The sequence below is a fragment of the Citrus sinensis genome, chromosome 9 (genome assembly GCF_022201045.2).
Source record: "Citrus sinensis cultivar Valencia sweet orange chromosome 9, DVS_A1.0, whole genome shotgun sequence".
NCBI lineage: Eukaryota > Viridiplantae > Streptophyta > Magnoliopsida > Sapindales > Rutaceae > Citrus > Citrus sinensis.
The window spans coordinates 9591741-9608926 of record NC_068564.1 but is presented as its reverse complement, the minus strand read 5'-3'; the positions used below and the strand labels follow the sequence as shown (position 1 = coordinate 9608926).

Sequence of the window (17186 nt, the reverse complement as noted above, 5' to 3'; positions counted from 1 at the left end):
CGTAAAGCTCACAAAGCACAAGTGTCGACCGCAAACGTAAAGCTCACAAAGCAAAAATATCGACCTTAATAATTTGAAAATTGTAGAACTTAAATGTTATGGCTATAGTTGACCTCGACAAGGAAATGGCCGAGCTCAGCAAAATAAGAAATTGTAGAACTTAATTGCTAAGTTTATGGCCGGCCTCAACAAGGCAATGGTCAACCTCAATCTTATTGGATAGATTATTATTATTATTATTATTATTATTTTAATGGGCTTCAATTAGGTCCAAAAATGTCTATTTCAATCTCAATAAGATTGAATGAATTTTTTCACGTTAGACCTCAATTATGCCCAAATATGTCGATCTCAATCTCAATTAGATTGAAAAACTTTTCACGTTGGATCTCAATAAGGTCGAAATGTCGATCTCAATCTCAATAAGATTGGATAAATATTTTCACGTTCGACCTCAATAAGGTCGAAATGTCGATCTCAATCTCAATAAGATTAGATAAATATTTTCACGTTGGACCTCAACAAAGTCGCCATGTCGATCTCAATCTCAATAAGTTGGATAAGTATTTTCATGTTGGTCCTCAATAAGGTCGAAATGTCGATCTCAATCTCAATAAGATTGGATAAATATTTTCACGTTGGACCTCAACAAGGTCGCCATGTCGATCTCAATCTCAATAAGATTGGATAAATATTTTCACGTTAGACCTCAACAAGGTCGCCATGTCGATCTCAATCTCAATAAGATTGGATAAGTATTTTCATGTTGGTCCTCAATAAGGTCGAAATGTCGATCTCAATCTCAATAAGATTGGATAAATATTTTCACGTTGGACCTCAACAAGGTCGCCATGTTGATCTCAATCTCAATAAGATTGGATAAATATTTTCACGTTAGACCTCAACAAGGTCGTCATGTCGATCTCAATCTCAATAAGATTGGATAAGTATTTTCACGTTAGACCTCAACAAGGTCGCCATGTCGATCTCAATCTCAATAAGATTGGAAAAGTATTTTCACGTTGGATCTCAATAAGATATTTTCACGTGGGATCTCAATAAGGTCGAAATGTCGATCTCAATAAGACCGGTCACAATAGATAAAAGATAGAGTTGCACTTCTGAATAACCTCATTGATTAATATAGCAGAAATAACAGAACTAAACACATAACAAACTGAAATAACAAACTTTCCTAGCATATTTAAAGAAAATAAACAAACTAGAATATCATAGATGAGATTGGCCTACTGATAGTATTTTCGCAGGTGCTCTGCATTCCACGCCTTGCCGACGACCCTGCCGTCCGGATAACCTAACTTATATGCGCCATTACCAAATGCGTGTAGTACTCTGTATGGTCCTTCCCAGCTCGGCCCCAGAACTCCATCAGCTGGCTTTTTGGTTGACTGGTTGACTTTGCGGAGCACTAGATCCCCCTCCTGAAATTGTCGTAGCCGGACATTTTTGTTGTAGAACTTAGCCACTTTTTGCTGGTAAATTGCCGCTCGACCTCTTGCCGCCTCTCTCTTCTCATCAAGCAAATCCAAATCCAACAACATATGTTCCATGTTTACTATCTCATCATAATACTTTGTCCGATGTGTCTCAATGCCAACCTCAGTTGGGATTACCGCCTCATGGCCGAAAGCAAGTGAGAATGGAGTCTCCCCTGTTGAAGTCTTCACGGTCGTTCTATAGGCCCACAACATTCCTGGAAGCTCATCCACCCAAGCTCCCTTCTTTTCACCCAACCTTTTCTTCAGCAACTGCTTTATAGTTTTGTTCGCCGCTTCTACTTGTCCGTTTGCCTTCGGATGGGCAGGTGAGATAAACCGTAGTTCAATGCCGAGCTGACTACAAAACTTCTTGAAATTCTCATTATTAAATTGGGTTCCATTATCGGTGATAATAGCTTGCGGTAGGCCATATCTGTAAATCACATTCCGCCATATGAAATCTGTTGTGCGCTTCTCGGTTATCTTTTGTAGCGGTTCAACTTCAATCCACTTAGTAAAATAATCAATGGCTACCACCGCGTATTTCATTTGTCCTCTCCCAGTCGGCATTGGTCCGATAAGATCCACCCCCCATTGTGCAAATGGCCAAGTGCTCCCCATTGTCATCATGTTTTCTGGTGGTTGTCTTGCAATTACAACGAACTTCTAACATCCATCACATCTTCGAACTAACTCATGTGCATCTTCATGCACGGTGTTGTGCAAATTTTAATGTACTCGCAAGCGCACGAATCTATTGTAGTGTAGATCAATGGTGACGAGTGTCGATCCCACGAGAAGGTGGATTTTAATTATATATAGAATTAATTTTGTAAATGGGTGGTTGGAATTGTGGTGGAAGTGATTTAAATTATTCTAAAATTGGAATTGAAATAACGATAATAAATTCTAAAATTGGACTTGCAATTGCGAGAATAGATTGAAGATAATTCTATTGAAATGACGTACTTGGGTATTCGGATCCGCATCAACATGCATCATGGGCTAAATATTCCTTATCAATGCCAATTAAATCATGAGGGGGGAATCCACACCTCATGAACCACGCTCTAATCAATATGGTGCTAAGGGCTTATCGTGCCAAATAATAATAACCTTGTACTAGAGGGCCGGTGAAACCAAGGCGGTACTAGACAAGATTAGTATTATTTGTCGACGAGAAGTCAAAACATCCACAAAAACTAGAGGGGAAGAGAAAATAAATTTACCAAATTAAGCCCATGACATATGTTGAGACTTCACCTTCAACCCAAGCTTGAAAGAAAATTAGCCACTCATAATTGAACTAGGGGCAAAATGGGAATTTATTAAAATACGAAGAAAATACAAGATGGAGAGGGAATTACGGAAAACAGAGTCCAAAAATGGGAGAGGCCCCCTTTTTATAGATACATGGAGTAAATCATGGCCATCGGATTAAAAACAGTTTGGACGCTCAGGATTGCGCCACGTCATCAGTCAACAGTCCACGGTTTGACCACGCGGATGAACAGTAACACGGTTTGACCCAACTTTAAACAGTAACGCGGTTTGACCCGGATGAACAGTAACACGGTTTGGTTGAAAATAATCCTGTGTGATGCATGCACCGTACGCGAGATTTTTCGTCCACTGATATGCTGCCACGTCACCATCAACAGTACATAAGAATTTTAGTCCAACAGGATCGTGACACCTCATCAGTCAATGCCACATCATCGGTCAATGCCACGTCATCATCCGTCTATGTGAACAGTGTCGTGAACAGTAACGTATACAGTACCGTACACGTGAATAGTACCGTACATGTGAATAGTATCATTTTTCCTTTTATGCTCCTCCTAAGGTTTTTGACCGTCCTGAGTTCAAAAGTGATGTCCGTTTTGCCGTCTGATCTCTCATTTATTGTGAAATGACTATAATGCCCCTAAAATACATAAATTACTTAATTAAAATAAAACACATGTAATTAAATCACAAGAATGTTAAAAACATAAAAGTAAGGGTTGTTAGTAAGACTTAAAATGTAAAATGATGGTTTTCTCCTTTATAAATATGCATTTTCTAACACTCAACACACCCCCCAACCAGCTTATTGCTAGTCCCTAGCAAATAAAGCGAAAACAAAATTCAAATTCAAAATGATTTTTTTTTTTTTTGGAAACACTCGTATTTATTCAATCTGATGAATGATAGCAATCAAATAAAAGTATAAGCATTATCTCCAGTCTAAAGCAACATCACACCCACATCAACCATCCACATGAATTAGCCCAGTAGACTTTGTTATAGCTACTTTCAAGAATGACATGTCAAACCCCAAAATCTCACTGGAAGTAGTGACACTCTCACAAATAAATTAAACCCAATAAAAATAGTCACTCCAATGAATGGTAATTGAGAGAGAAAATAATAAAGAAGTGACATCACATGCTCTCACCAAGATGAAATAAATATGCCCTCAGCTTAGAAATAATACGATCTCAAGTCAAATAAAATGTTAGTCAACCCACTTTATTTATCTTTTTTTTTTTTTTAATTATGCATCACTACATCTTTTTAGCCCATATAACTAGCTTCTACTTCGGACTATAGTTCCCTAAAATCAACAAGGACTTTTATTAGGACGTAACGTAGGCTAGGGATATGGTTAACAAAGAAGGGAAATAAGGAAAACAAAGTGTATGTTTGAGAAAAATGCAGAGAGTTTTTTTTTTTTTTTTGGAAGTTGCAAGGTGGATTTCACCTATTATTGTTATTTTTATTCTTTTGAAACAACAACTTTTGTTTTGTTTTTTTTTTCTCTTTTTTTTTTTTGCTTTTATTTGGCACAACTTCACTGAACAAAATAATTATTTACATTTTTCTCAAACATAAATAGGTGATGGACCTTATAAGACATCGGGTAATACTCCAAATCGGAGTGGGTCAAGATGATAAGTTGACAAAGAAAAGGTTTTTTTTTTTTTTTAAAGGCTCAAAAGGGTTAACTATGGATATATCACAAAAGGGATGGCTAAAAAGGCTCAAACGGGACAAAGATGGCCTTTCCATCGTCTTTTAGGGCTCTAAATAATCATCCATATCTACTAGTTAGATGGGCCTCCCAATGTAGCAACACACTTTTTTTTTTTTTTAAGGGTTAACTCAAAAGAAATCTAAAGATCGTATATAAAATAATAAACTGTTAAGCTATATAAAGAATGGGCAAAAGGGTTACTCTCCAAGAAAAATGGTAGGCTCAAAAACTCACTTGGTACTTATTATGACATGTTCATTCCTTCAAGCAACTCATATTTGTCTCTAACATCAACATGTAGAGTAGCAAACATAATGTAACATCACTTAAGACCAAAGATAATACAAATACTAAAATTTGAAACTAATCATGTCATCCAATGTTAAAACAAATCACACAATTTTTTTTTTTTTAAACAACATTCTACCCCCCAACCTATTCTAAACATAAAAGGAAAATATGCATGCAGAAATGTGAAAATGATGCAAAAAAAAAACAAATTAGAAAAAGTACACTTAAAATGATAGAAAAAGAAAATGGTTTTTTTTTTTTTTTTTTACTAAGAAGATGCGTTTCTAGAGGCACTACACTCCATATTCAGCCATCTTCGACTCAAAAGTTGGAAAATGTATATTCATAGAGGAGAAATTAAAAAGAAGAAAAATAAACATCAAAACTTAATAAAGAAAAAGAAAATGTCTAATTTTTTTTTTGAATTTTTTTTTTTTTTGAAATTTTTTTTTTGTTTTTTTTTTCAAACAATGAAGATGCGTTTCTAGAGTAACTACACTCCATATTCAGCTATCTTCAACACAAAAAGTTAGCAACAGTTAGTTTCTACAACAAAAAATCAGTAAAAACCTAACCAAGGTTCCACAATTGTCGACTATTCCCTCCCCCCAACCAGAATGAAACATTGTCCTCAATGTTTGAAAGGAAAGAAGTAGAGTTTAGAAGACATCACCTGGGTGGTGCAACACAGAAGAAAATATTTACAGGCGGAGAGTTAAATCTAATTTGTACTTCTTACTGCTGCTACTGTTACCATCATTATTTGGACGCTCCAACACAAAGGTCCAGGGGTCTGGCTCCGGTCTATAAGCTTGTAACAGATCAAGTAGCTCATTAGCAGTGTGAGCACAAATAAAGAGTTTTTTCACATTAGCGGGAATGAAATAGTTTTTTATTGCATGGTTAAGAAATGCGATAAAGCCATCATAAAAGTTATTGACATTTAACAAACCGATGGGTTTTTGGTGGATGTGCAGATGGGCCCAAGATGCTAGCGTGATAAGTGCCTCTAGTGTTGCAAGATCTCCTGGAAGGAAAATAAAAGCATCAGCATGATTAAGCATTTCAGTTATTCTTTCTTGCATACCTGAGACGACTAACTCTTCTCCAGTTGATGAGTCAGACGAACTGCCCAATGGTTTTAAGACTCTTGGGATGATGCCTAACACTTGACTTCCTCTGATAAAAGCTGCTTCTGAGACCATTTTTGATAACCCTCGATTACCTCCTCCATACACCAAGTGTAATTTTCTCGCTGCTATGCTTCGACCAAGATCTATGGCTACCTCAACGAACTCTTTATGTTTGCCATATGTAAATCCAGAAAGCACACAAATGTTCTTGAATTGTCTATTGGGAGTAGCTGACATTGTGATACTTCTCAAAAACAATTTGTGAGTACTTGACAAAAAAGAAATCACATTTAAGAGTCTCGGTGATAGTGGGTCATGGTTGTGTATGAGGTAATATGTCAGTGTCAAATAACGCGTAAAGCACGTGGCTCGCAAGTCAAAAAGAAAACAGTAAAAAGGAAAAAGCAAACAGTAATAAAATTATTAAAGACAATAATGCAAACAATAAGACAATAGTGAAATAAAATAACAATAAAGTAAAAGGATATTTACAGGTAGTTGCGACTGTGGCTCACATCTTCCTCTGGTTTTACGTCCAGAAACGGCTTGAACGCCCTCTATGGGTCGAGGATAGGCTTCCTATCTAGTTTTCTTATAAACTGGCAAACAGGGTCGTTTATAGTCAGATTCCCGAGACTATATCGTGCATGCTCTTTCTGGAATAATGGCCATAACTGGAGAATCGCTCCTTGCACATATCCACTGGGATGCGTTTCAAGAGACAAAAGGATATCATCCAATGACTCCTTATTCAAGCCATCCCTAATGAATTGAATCTTATCTTCCCTGTTATCAGACATCATTCCTAAAGAACATGGGTTTTTATTGCAACTCATTCTGGCACACTTATGACAAGCAACAGAAATTCTTCGAGCTCGTCGTTTTCTTGCATAATTTCCTTTACCACAACCAGGCATGAATGCAATAAATTTTGGAGGTAACTCACCTGCCGATCGTACTTTAGCCTCGATTAACCAACGGATGTCAGCAGGTATGTTATTCTTCATGAGTAATCGCATGCGTTCGGACCGAGCTTTATAGATCGTAAGGAGGGCATTCTGAGGAAGTGAAGGGAATCGCTTGTGAAGCTTCGCTAGAATCTCGTTTCTGTCCATACTTTCGCCTCAGAATGTCAGTTATTATGGGAAACTGAAGTAACCGACTTGATTGTCACGGAGTACCGTTATCCGCCACTTCACCGGGGTAACAAACTAAAGCACACAAACAAAAAAAACAAATTAAAACACACAAAGAAAATTAAAATCGTCCTCTTATTGAATTTACCTCAAGCTCCAACTGGATGTCGTAAACACTTCTCTCAATGTCTCTGAGTTGGCGTTCTAAACCCTCAACATAGGCTACTAACTCTGGTGGTTGTAGAGCCCAAATGCGTTGTGTTTTACAAAATTGAATCTGCCTTTTGAGATGAGTTTTGACACGTTGAAGTGGTTTAAGAATGTTCAGGAGGAATGGTCTAAGTATGAGACTCATGATTAAAAATGATAAGAGAAAACTTAATGGTAAAATAAACACACTTATGCAAAAACAATTTCAATTAGCAAAAGAATAATAATAAAAAGAAAGAAAGAAAAATCAAATCAACGAAAAGAAAAAAAAATCAATTCAAATTTGGTGGGTCACTCAAATTTATTTCGGTGTCTTCTTCATGTGGTTGGTACTCTAGATATGGCTTTAATCTTTGACCATTAACTTTAAACGTGACACCATTCTTTGGGTCTTTAATTTCAATTGCCCCATGTGGAAAAACAGTATGAACAATAAATGGGCCAGACCAACGAGAGCGTAACTTACCTGGGAATAGGTGCAAGCGAGAATTGAATAAAAGCACTTTCTGACCTGGAGTGAACGATTTTCTCATAATTTGCTTATCATGGAAGACTTTCATTCGTTGCTTGTAAATCTTGGCATTTTCGTACGCGTCATTGCGAATTTCTTCAAGTTCTGCCAGCTGTAATCTTCTTTCTGAGCTGGCTTGCTGCATGTCAAAATTGAATTTCTTGATGGCCCAATATGCACGATGCTCGAGTTCCACAGGTAGGTGGCAAGTTTTTCCATACACTAGCCTGTAGGGTGACATCCCAATCGGGGTCTTGAAAGCCGTTCTATATGCCCATAAGGCATCATCAAGTCTTAATGACCAATCTTTTATGTCCGGCCTCACCGTCTTTTCTAATATGTGCTTTATTTCTCGATTGGAGATCTCAACTTGGCCACTGGTTTGCGGATGATACGGGGTCGCCACTTTGTGTGTGATTGAATACTTTGTCAAAAGTGCTTTGAATGCTTTGTTACAAAAGTGGGCACCACCATCACTGATTATTGCTCGAGGGAATCCAAAGCGTGAAACAATGTTGCTTTTCAAAAATGCTATCACCACCTTGTGATCATTGGTCCTACATGGAATTGCTTCTACCCATTTTGATACGTAGTCAACAGCAACCAATATGTATTGATGGCCAAAAGAAGGGGGAAAGGGTCCCATGAAGTCGATACCCCATACGTCAAAAATCTCAACCACTAAAATTGGATTTAGTGGCATCATGTTCCTTCGTGTAATGCTTCCCATTCGTTGACACCTATCACATGAAGAACAGAAAGTGTAAGCATCTCGAAATATAGATGGCCAATAGAAACCACATTGTAAAACTCTAGTCGCTGTTTTCTTAGCGCTGAAATGGCCTCCACAAGCTTGTTCATGGCAGAATGAAAGGATATTCTGAATTTCACTTTCTGGGACACATCGTCTAACAATTTGGTCTGCACAATACTTGAACAAATACGGGTCATCCCAAAAGAAATTCTTTATCTCTGCAAAGAATTTAGCCTTGTCTTGCTTGGTCCAATGCTCTGGAAGTTTACCTGTAACAAGATAATTAACTATATCAGCATACCAAGGTAATACTTCCACACTCATTAATTGTTCATCTGGAAATGACTCATTTAATGGTAATTGTTCTATAATTGTGTCAAAATGGAGACGAGAGAGGTGGTCCGCCACAACATTTTCTGTCCCTTTTTTATCTTTTAATTCCAAGTCAAATTCCTGCAAAAGTAACACCCAACGAATTAGTCTGGCTTTTGCATCTTTCTTTGTGAGAAGATATTTAAGAGCAGCATGATCTGTGAATATAATTATTTTACAACCAATGAGATATGATCGAAATTTTTCTAATGCAAACACTACTGCTAGCATTTCTTTTTCAGTAGTTGAATAGTTCAAATGTGCATCATTCAATGTCATACTAGCATAGTAAATAACGTGGGGAATTCGATCAACTCTTTGTCCTAATACTGCTCCTACTGCATAATCAGATGCATCACACATGAGCTCAAATGGTAAGTTCCAGTTTGGGGCTTGAATGATGGGTGATGATGTCAACAAATGCTTTAATTTTTCAAACGCAACAAGACATGAATCATCAAAGACAAAAGATACATCCTTAGCAAGTAGATTGCATAAGGGTCTAGAAACTTTGCTAAAATCTTTAATGAAACGTCTATAAAAACCAGCATGCCCAAGGAAAGATCTTACTTCTCTGACTGTTTTGGGTGAAGGAAGATTAGAAATGAGATCCACCTTGGCTTTGTCAACCTCAATACCTTTGCTCGAAATGATGTGACCGAGAACAATACCTTGTTTTACCATAAAATGGCATTTCTCCCAATTTAAGACCAAGTTCTTCTCGATACATCTCTGCAAAACTAGTGTTAAATTATGTAAACATTGATCAAACGAGTCACCAAAGACAAAAAAGTCATCCATAAAGACTTCAAGAAATCGTTCAACCATATCAGAAAAAATGCTTAGCATGCATCGTGAAATGTAGCAGGTGCATTACATAATCCAAATGGCATTCTCCTATATGCAAATGTGCCAAAAGGGCAAGTGAAAGTAGTTTTCTCTTGATCTTTTGGTGCTATGGGAATCTGATTATATCCTGAGTAGCCATCTAGAAAGCAATAAAATTCATGGCCTGCTAATCTATCAAGCATTTGATCAATAAATGGTAAAGGAAAATGGTCTTTACGTGTGACAGAATTCAACTTTCTATAATCAATGCATACACGCCATCCTGTAGTTACTCTAGTGGGTATCAATTCATTATCAGCATTGGTAACTACTGTGACTCCTGACTTTTTGGGGACAACTTGTACAGGACTAACCCATGAACTATCAGAAATGGGGTAAATGATACCTGCGTCTAATAGCTTAAGGACTTCTGTTCTAACAACTTCTTTCATATTATGATTTAACCGACGTTGCATTTCCCTAGTAGATTTAGCATTTTCATCAAGGTGAATGTAATGCATGCAGTCTACTGGGTTTATACCTTTTATGTCCACTATGGTCCATCCTAATGCCCCTTTGTGCTCTTTCAGAACATCTAACAACTTACCTTTTTGTTCGTCATTGAGGGATGATGAGATGATTACCGGCAGAGTGCTTTCTTCTCCCAAAAACGCATATTCCAAAGTGTTGGGCAATGGTTTGAGCTCGAGTTTCGGTGGTGATTCTGATGATGGAATGAGTTGCTTCTCTGATGGTGCTAGTTGCTCAACTCTTGACTTCCATTTATTAGTGTCCATAGATGGTGCTGAGTCAAGCAGGGCATTGACCTCATCGATTGATCTGTCAATATCAAAATTCAAACCAAAGTGAGTTAAACATGTTTGTAAAGGATCATCACTAAGGTTTGAAAGAAAAGTATCATCAACTAATGCTTCAATTAAATCCACATCAACAATTCCATCATCTGCACTGTGAGGTTGTTTGGCAATGTTGAAAATGTTTAGCTCCATAGTCATGTTGCCGAAGGACAACTGCATATTTCCAGTCCTGCATTGAATGTGAGCATCCGTAGTTGCCAAGAAAGGTCGACCTAGAATAATGGGGATGTGCTTCCTCGAGTCCTGTATTGGTTGAGTGTCAATTACAATGAAATCAACAGGAAAATAAAACTTGTCTACCTGGATAAGCACGTCCTCCACAATACCACGAGGTATTTTCGTGGACCGATCTGCAAGCTGTAACACCACTGGAGTTGGGTGCAATTCTCCAAGTCCAAGTTTCACAAACACAGAGTAAGGCAATAAATTTACACTAGCTCCTAAATCCAACAAAGCATTCTCAATTGTGTGGTTCCCTATACTACATGAGATAGTTGGGGAGCCTGGGTCTTTGCATTTTAAAGGAATTTTATGTTGGAGTATAGAACTAACATTTTCTGTTAAAAATGCCTTCTTTTGAACATGCATATTTCTCTTCTTAATACAAAGGTCTTTAAGAAACTTGGCATAAGATGGAACTTGTTTAATAGCATCAAGCAAAGGGATGTTAACACTTACCTGTTTGAAGATTTCAAGAATCTCACCTGTGGATTTTCCCTTCTTTCCTTTCGCTAACCTCTGAGGAAATGGAGCTTTCGGAACATATTCTCGTGGGTTGGTTTCTTCTTTTTCCTCCGGTGGTGAGTCCTCAACATTCACAGGTACGATTTGATTTTCTTTTGTCACCGGCATCTCCACTTTGTTGTCGACTTCTTTTCCTTTTCGCAAGGTCATGACTGCTTTGACCTCTCCATGCTGCTATGGTGAACTGGTACTTGCTTCATGTACTCCTTTAGGATTAGGCACTGGTTGACTTGGAAATTTGCCTTTCTCAACAGTCATTGCCAAGGTCTGAACTGAAGAAGCAAGTTGTCCCACCATCTTTTCGAGGCTTGAAACTGATTGGGCTTGTGAATTGAAGCCTGCTCTCAACTCATTTCGTAGTCCATCAATGGTGCGGTTCTGTTGCTCAATCGTAGCGTGAGTAAGATTCTTGAGATTCTGGAATGAATCCTCCCATGGTCTAGGTTGAGAGTAGTTCTGGTTCTGATTGTATGGTCTAAATGGGGGCTGAGAGGCTTGAGGAATTTGAGGAATTGGTGGAGCTGGAGCTACCGGTCCATTCTGTTGGAATCCTTGAGACCATGAAAAATTGGGGTGGTCTCTCCATCCAGGGTTATATGTGTTGGAGTATGGGTTGTAATTTGATGGCTTTCTCATTACACCTATGGCATTGGCTTGATCGGAGTATGAGTCAGGGTCATGTGGTTCTGTTGATTTAGCAGTCGATAACGATGCTATTTGTCGAGCAAGACCTTCAACCATCTCCTTGACTTCTTTGATTCCCGAAGTTGACTCGCCAATGTGAACCTCATTTACTCCCTTAATTCTTCTAGTATTCCTGAGTGATCGACTCCGTTGTTGGGAATTATCCGCTTGTCGCTGGAAGAATTCCCAAATCTCTGATGCACTTTTTGACATTAGCTCTCCTCCACTTGTTGCCATTAGCCATTCTTGCACATTCGGTAGTAATCCCTCCAAAAAGTATTGGCATTGGTGCCATTTCTCATACCCATGATGTGGACACTTCAAGAGTAGCCCATTGAATCTCTCCCATGTTTCGAAAAATTGCTCGTCCTCTTTCTGGGTAAACTCCGAGATTTCCCTGCGAATAGCATTGGTTTTATGCACTGGGAAATATTTATTCACAAAATTTTGTAACCATTTGTTCCCATGATGAAATGCTATTGGCAGGCAATGTATTTAACCATGAACGAGCTCTATCCTTTAAAGAAAATGGGAATAATCTAAGTTTAACATCATCGTCTGAAAAATTCTCATATTTAAATGTTTGACAAATAGCGTGAAAATCATTCAGATGATTATATGGATCCTCATTTTCTAGGCCATAAAATGTGGGGAGACAATTTAGCACACTAGGTTTTAATTCAAAACTCCTAGCAGCTACATTTGGGTATCTTATGCATGATGTGCTCAAATTAGCTAAGGGACTAAAATAGTCCTTAAATGGCCTCTCCTGTGGTTGCAAATCCATTTTATTCTTAATTTGTTTGTGTGTGCGAAGTGTTTTCTCTAATTCAAGGTCTATAGGTTCAAGATTAGGTAATAATGACCTACGACCATGCATGCAAAATACATAAAATAAAAATAAAGATGCAAACAAAACAAAAAATAAAGATGGGAACAAAACAAATAAAAATAAAGAAGAGGGAGAAATTATGATACTAACCTTATTACGCTGTTACAACCTTTCTATAAAAATACACAAAAAACAAATACGTGAAATAAATTAACTAAAAATTAAATTAATAAAATAAACAAAAAAATTACAAAGAAAGAAAAAAAAATAAATTGAAAATTAAATTACAAAATTTTAAAGAAGAGAAAAAGAAAAAGAAATACTAACCTTTAATTTTAGATTCACTTTTTTTTTCTTTTTTTTTTAAAGAAAAAAAAAATACAAGAAAACAATTAAAATGGAATTATTCACAAAAATTAATTCTATGAATTAAAATTACTTACCTCCCCGGCAACGGCGCCAAAAACTTGTTGTGCAAATTTTAATGTACTCGCAAGCGCACGAATCTATTGTAGTGTAGATCAATGGTGACGAGTGTCGATCCCACAAGAAGGTGGATTTTAATTATATATAGAATTAATTTTGTAAATGGGTGGTTGGAATTGTGGTGGAAGTGATTTAAATTATTCTAAAATTGGAATTAAAATGACGATAATAAATTCTAAAATTGGACTTGCAATTGCGAGAATAGATTGAAGATAATTCTATTGAAATGACGTACTTGGGTATTCGGATCCGCATCAACATGCATCATGGGCTAAATATTCCTTATCAATGCCAATTAAATCATGAGGGGGGAATCCACACCTCATGAACCACGCTCTAATCAATATGGTGCTAAGGGCTTATCGTGCCAAATAATAATAACCTTGTACTAGAGGGCCGGTGAAACCAAGGCGGTACTAGACAAGATTAGTATTATTTGTCGACGAGAAGTCAAAACATCCACAAAAACTAGAGGGGAAGAGAAAATAAATTTACCAAATTAAGCCCATGACACATGTTGAGACTTCACCTTCAACCCAAGCTTGAAAGAAAATTAGCCACTCATAATTGAACTAGGGGCAAAATGGGAATTTATTAAAATACGAAGAAAATACAAGATGGAGAGGGAATTACAGAAAACAGAGTCCAAAAATGGATTCAGAGATATCAAATTAGGGGGGAGAGGCCCCCTTTTTATAGATACATGGAGTAAATCATGGCCATCGGATTAAAAACAGTTTGGACGCTCAGGATTGCGCCACGTCATCAGTCAACAGTCCACGGTTTGACCACGCGGATGAACAGTAACACGGTTTGACCCGACTTTGAACAGTAACACGGTTTGGTTGAAAATAATCCTGTGTGATGCATGCACCGTACGCGAGATTTTTCGTCCACTGATATGCTGCCACGTCACCATCAACAGTACATAAGAATTTTAGTCCAACAGGATCGTGACACCTCATCAGTCAATGCCACATCATCGGTCAATGCCACGTCATCATCCGTCTATGTGAACAGTGTCGTGAACAGTAACGTATACAGTACCGTACACGTGAATAGTACCGTACATGTGAATAGTGTCATTTTTCCTTTTATGCTCCTCCTAAGGTTTTTGACCGTCCTGAGTTCAAAAGTGATGTCCGTTTTGCCGTCTGATCTCTCATTTATTGTGAAATGACTATAATGCCCCTAAAATACATAAATTACTTAATTAAAATAAAACACACGTAATTAAATCACAAGAATGTTAAAAACATAAAAGTAAGGGTTGTTAGTAAGACTTAAAATGTAAAATGATGGTTTTCTCCTTTATAAATATGCATTTTCTAACATTCAACACACGGTCGGCCAAAAATAACCTTGCCTTATTATTTTATGGGCCAACGCTCTACCTCCGCCGTGATTTCCACAAATTCCCTCATGCACCTCTCTTATCACATAGTTGGCCTCAACCGAGCCCAAACATCGTAGGTAAGGTAAAGTGTAACCTCTCCTATACAGTACACCTTCGATAATGGAGTAGCGTATTGCCTTGCATCGCAGCCTTCTTGCCTCTGCTTTATCTCGAGGTTGTTCCCCAAATTCAATGTACCTCATGATAGGCATCATCCAGCTCTTCTCATCTTCTACCACACAAACTTCCATCTCGGGATCACTTATACATGGCTTTGAAACCGATTCCAATGGGATTCCTCGTGGGAACTTTGGGCATTCTGCAGCTGCCAGTCTTGCTATATAATCTGCTCGGTAATTCTCATCTACTTGCACTTGTTTCATTTCTTCATTAGGTCGCTGTTGGCATAACCTATTTTCAGCTCGTGGATCGATACTTGTGATCTGCATGGATTCTCTTGCAGCTGTAGTGTAACAGCTTCGAGCTACTTGTTGCTGGCCCCTCATCACTCCAACTCCACCTTGAACTCTAAACTTCACACATTGCATATGGGTTGAGCTCACTGCTCCTGCTATTCTATTGAATGGTCTGCCCAAAATAACTTGATAAGGGCTTGGCTCATTAACTACCAACCATGTCAGCATCACTGTCTTTTGTAGTGGGCTGGACCCTATTGTCAGTGGCAAGTCAATCAACCCAAGGGGAATCAACTCAGCTCCACCGAACCCCTTTAGTGATGTTCTGACCGGATCAAGCCCGAGGTCTCCTATTTGTAGATCGTCAAGAGTTTGCTTAAACAAAATGTCAACCGAGCTTCCCCCATCTACAAAAGCTCGGTTCAATTCCTGCCCTGCCAAGACAACCTTCACTACAAGCGCATCCTCATGTGGATGTGCGACTGCTTCCTCGTCCTCGTCTGTGAACATGATCGGCACCCTTTGAATCCGCTGCTTCTTTGGTATCGGAACATTAAAATTCACCTCAAAACTTTTTAATGAATATCGGCTATAATTTCTCCTTGAGCGGTTTGAGTCTCCTGCTAAGGTCGGCCCTCCCATAATCATCATCGCTACATTATCTATGATGTCTCCTCTCCTACCTCTTCCTTGGTCATCCACATACTCCTTTAAATATTCATTTTGCACTAGCCATTCAATTTGTTCCTTCAAGTCAATGCAATCTACAGTTCCATGTCCGGTCACCTTGTGAAACTCGCAATACTTGTGGTGAGCACTTCCGCCCAAACCCCTTACAATCTGCTTTGGCGGTGTTAGTAACCCCTTGTCTTTTATTGCAGCATATATTTCTGCTCTGCTCGTGTTCAGTGGTGTGTATCTTCCACTCTGTTCTAATAAATTCACCTCATTGTCAGATCTCAGTCCTCTCCGGTCTACAGGTGGTGGCAACCTATTGTAATCTCTTACTCGGTTCTCCCGTTGGTTCCTCCCATAATTATTTCCTCTTTCTCGGCCCCTTCCTACTAATGAGATTTCTCTTCTTTCACGATTTGCTTCCCAATTTCGACCCGGCCTTTCTGGTTGTCTATAATTGAGCAACCCTCTATCATAATGACGTCTATCACCCATGTTCATCCTCGAGCTATTCCCAAAGTTATCTCCTCTCCTTCTCAGGTCTCCCTTTCTCATTGGACCCCATGTCTGCATTTCCATTCTCCTCTTTTCTTCTTCTGCATCTTCAGTTTTCATGTCCAATTTTGCCTGGTCATACGCCTCAGCATATGTTGTTATCCCCTTACTATATAAGTTATTCCACAATCGATTGATTCTCAACCCCTTCTTTAATCCCTCCAGAGCATCTGGATGATCAAAGGCCCCTAGATCAGTAACCTCCTTATGATACCTGGTCACAAAACTCCTCAAACTTTCAAATTCTCCTTGGACCAATTTTTTCAATCTGCTCGTATCTTGCTCTGGTATGCATGAACCCCTAAAACGCACAGCGAAAAGCTCACATAACTCCTTGAAATTCCCTATGCTTCCCTTCTTTAATCTCCGGTACCACTCCCGTGCTTGTCCTTCTAAGGTTAAAGGAAAAACACGACACCTTTGAAAATCATTCAAGCCTTGGATCCCGGTCATCTCATTAAACTTCTCCATGTGATGATTCGGGTCAGTTTTGCCTTCATACACCAAGGCTGGAACCACATACTTGGGTGGCAAAGTTACCGCCATCACTTCACGTACCAAGGGGGACTCGTCATCAAGTAACAACCTTCCTACCACTTTCTTGCCCTCTGTTTTTGCCTCTAATGCCTCTAAAGTTTTTTGAAATTGCATCATTCGCTGCTCAAGCTCATTTGCCCGGTGGGGGTCTCTCAGCTCTTCCCTCTCCCTTTCTTGATTCAAGTCATTGATTCTCCCTCTCAACTCATTCACTTGTTCTCCAGCACTTC

The 17186-nt window shown here is 38.5% G+C and overlaps 1 protein-coding gene and 1 non-coding gene across 2 annotated transcripts in view; both read left to right on the top strand.

The window, feature by feature from the left end:
- The window catches only part of LOC102614135 (receptor-like protein EIX1), a 144581-nt gene that overhangs the window by 61714 nt on the left and 65681 nt on the right, over positions 1-17186 (top strand). The gene's annotated exons all lie outside the window — the stretch shown is intronic.
- On the top strand, positions 12361-12464 carry LOC127900118 (small nucleolar RNA R71). The gene has a single exon (XR_008052141.1). It is a non-coding gene; the product is annotated as a small nucleolar RNA R71 (small nucleolar RNA).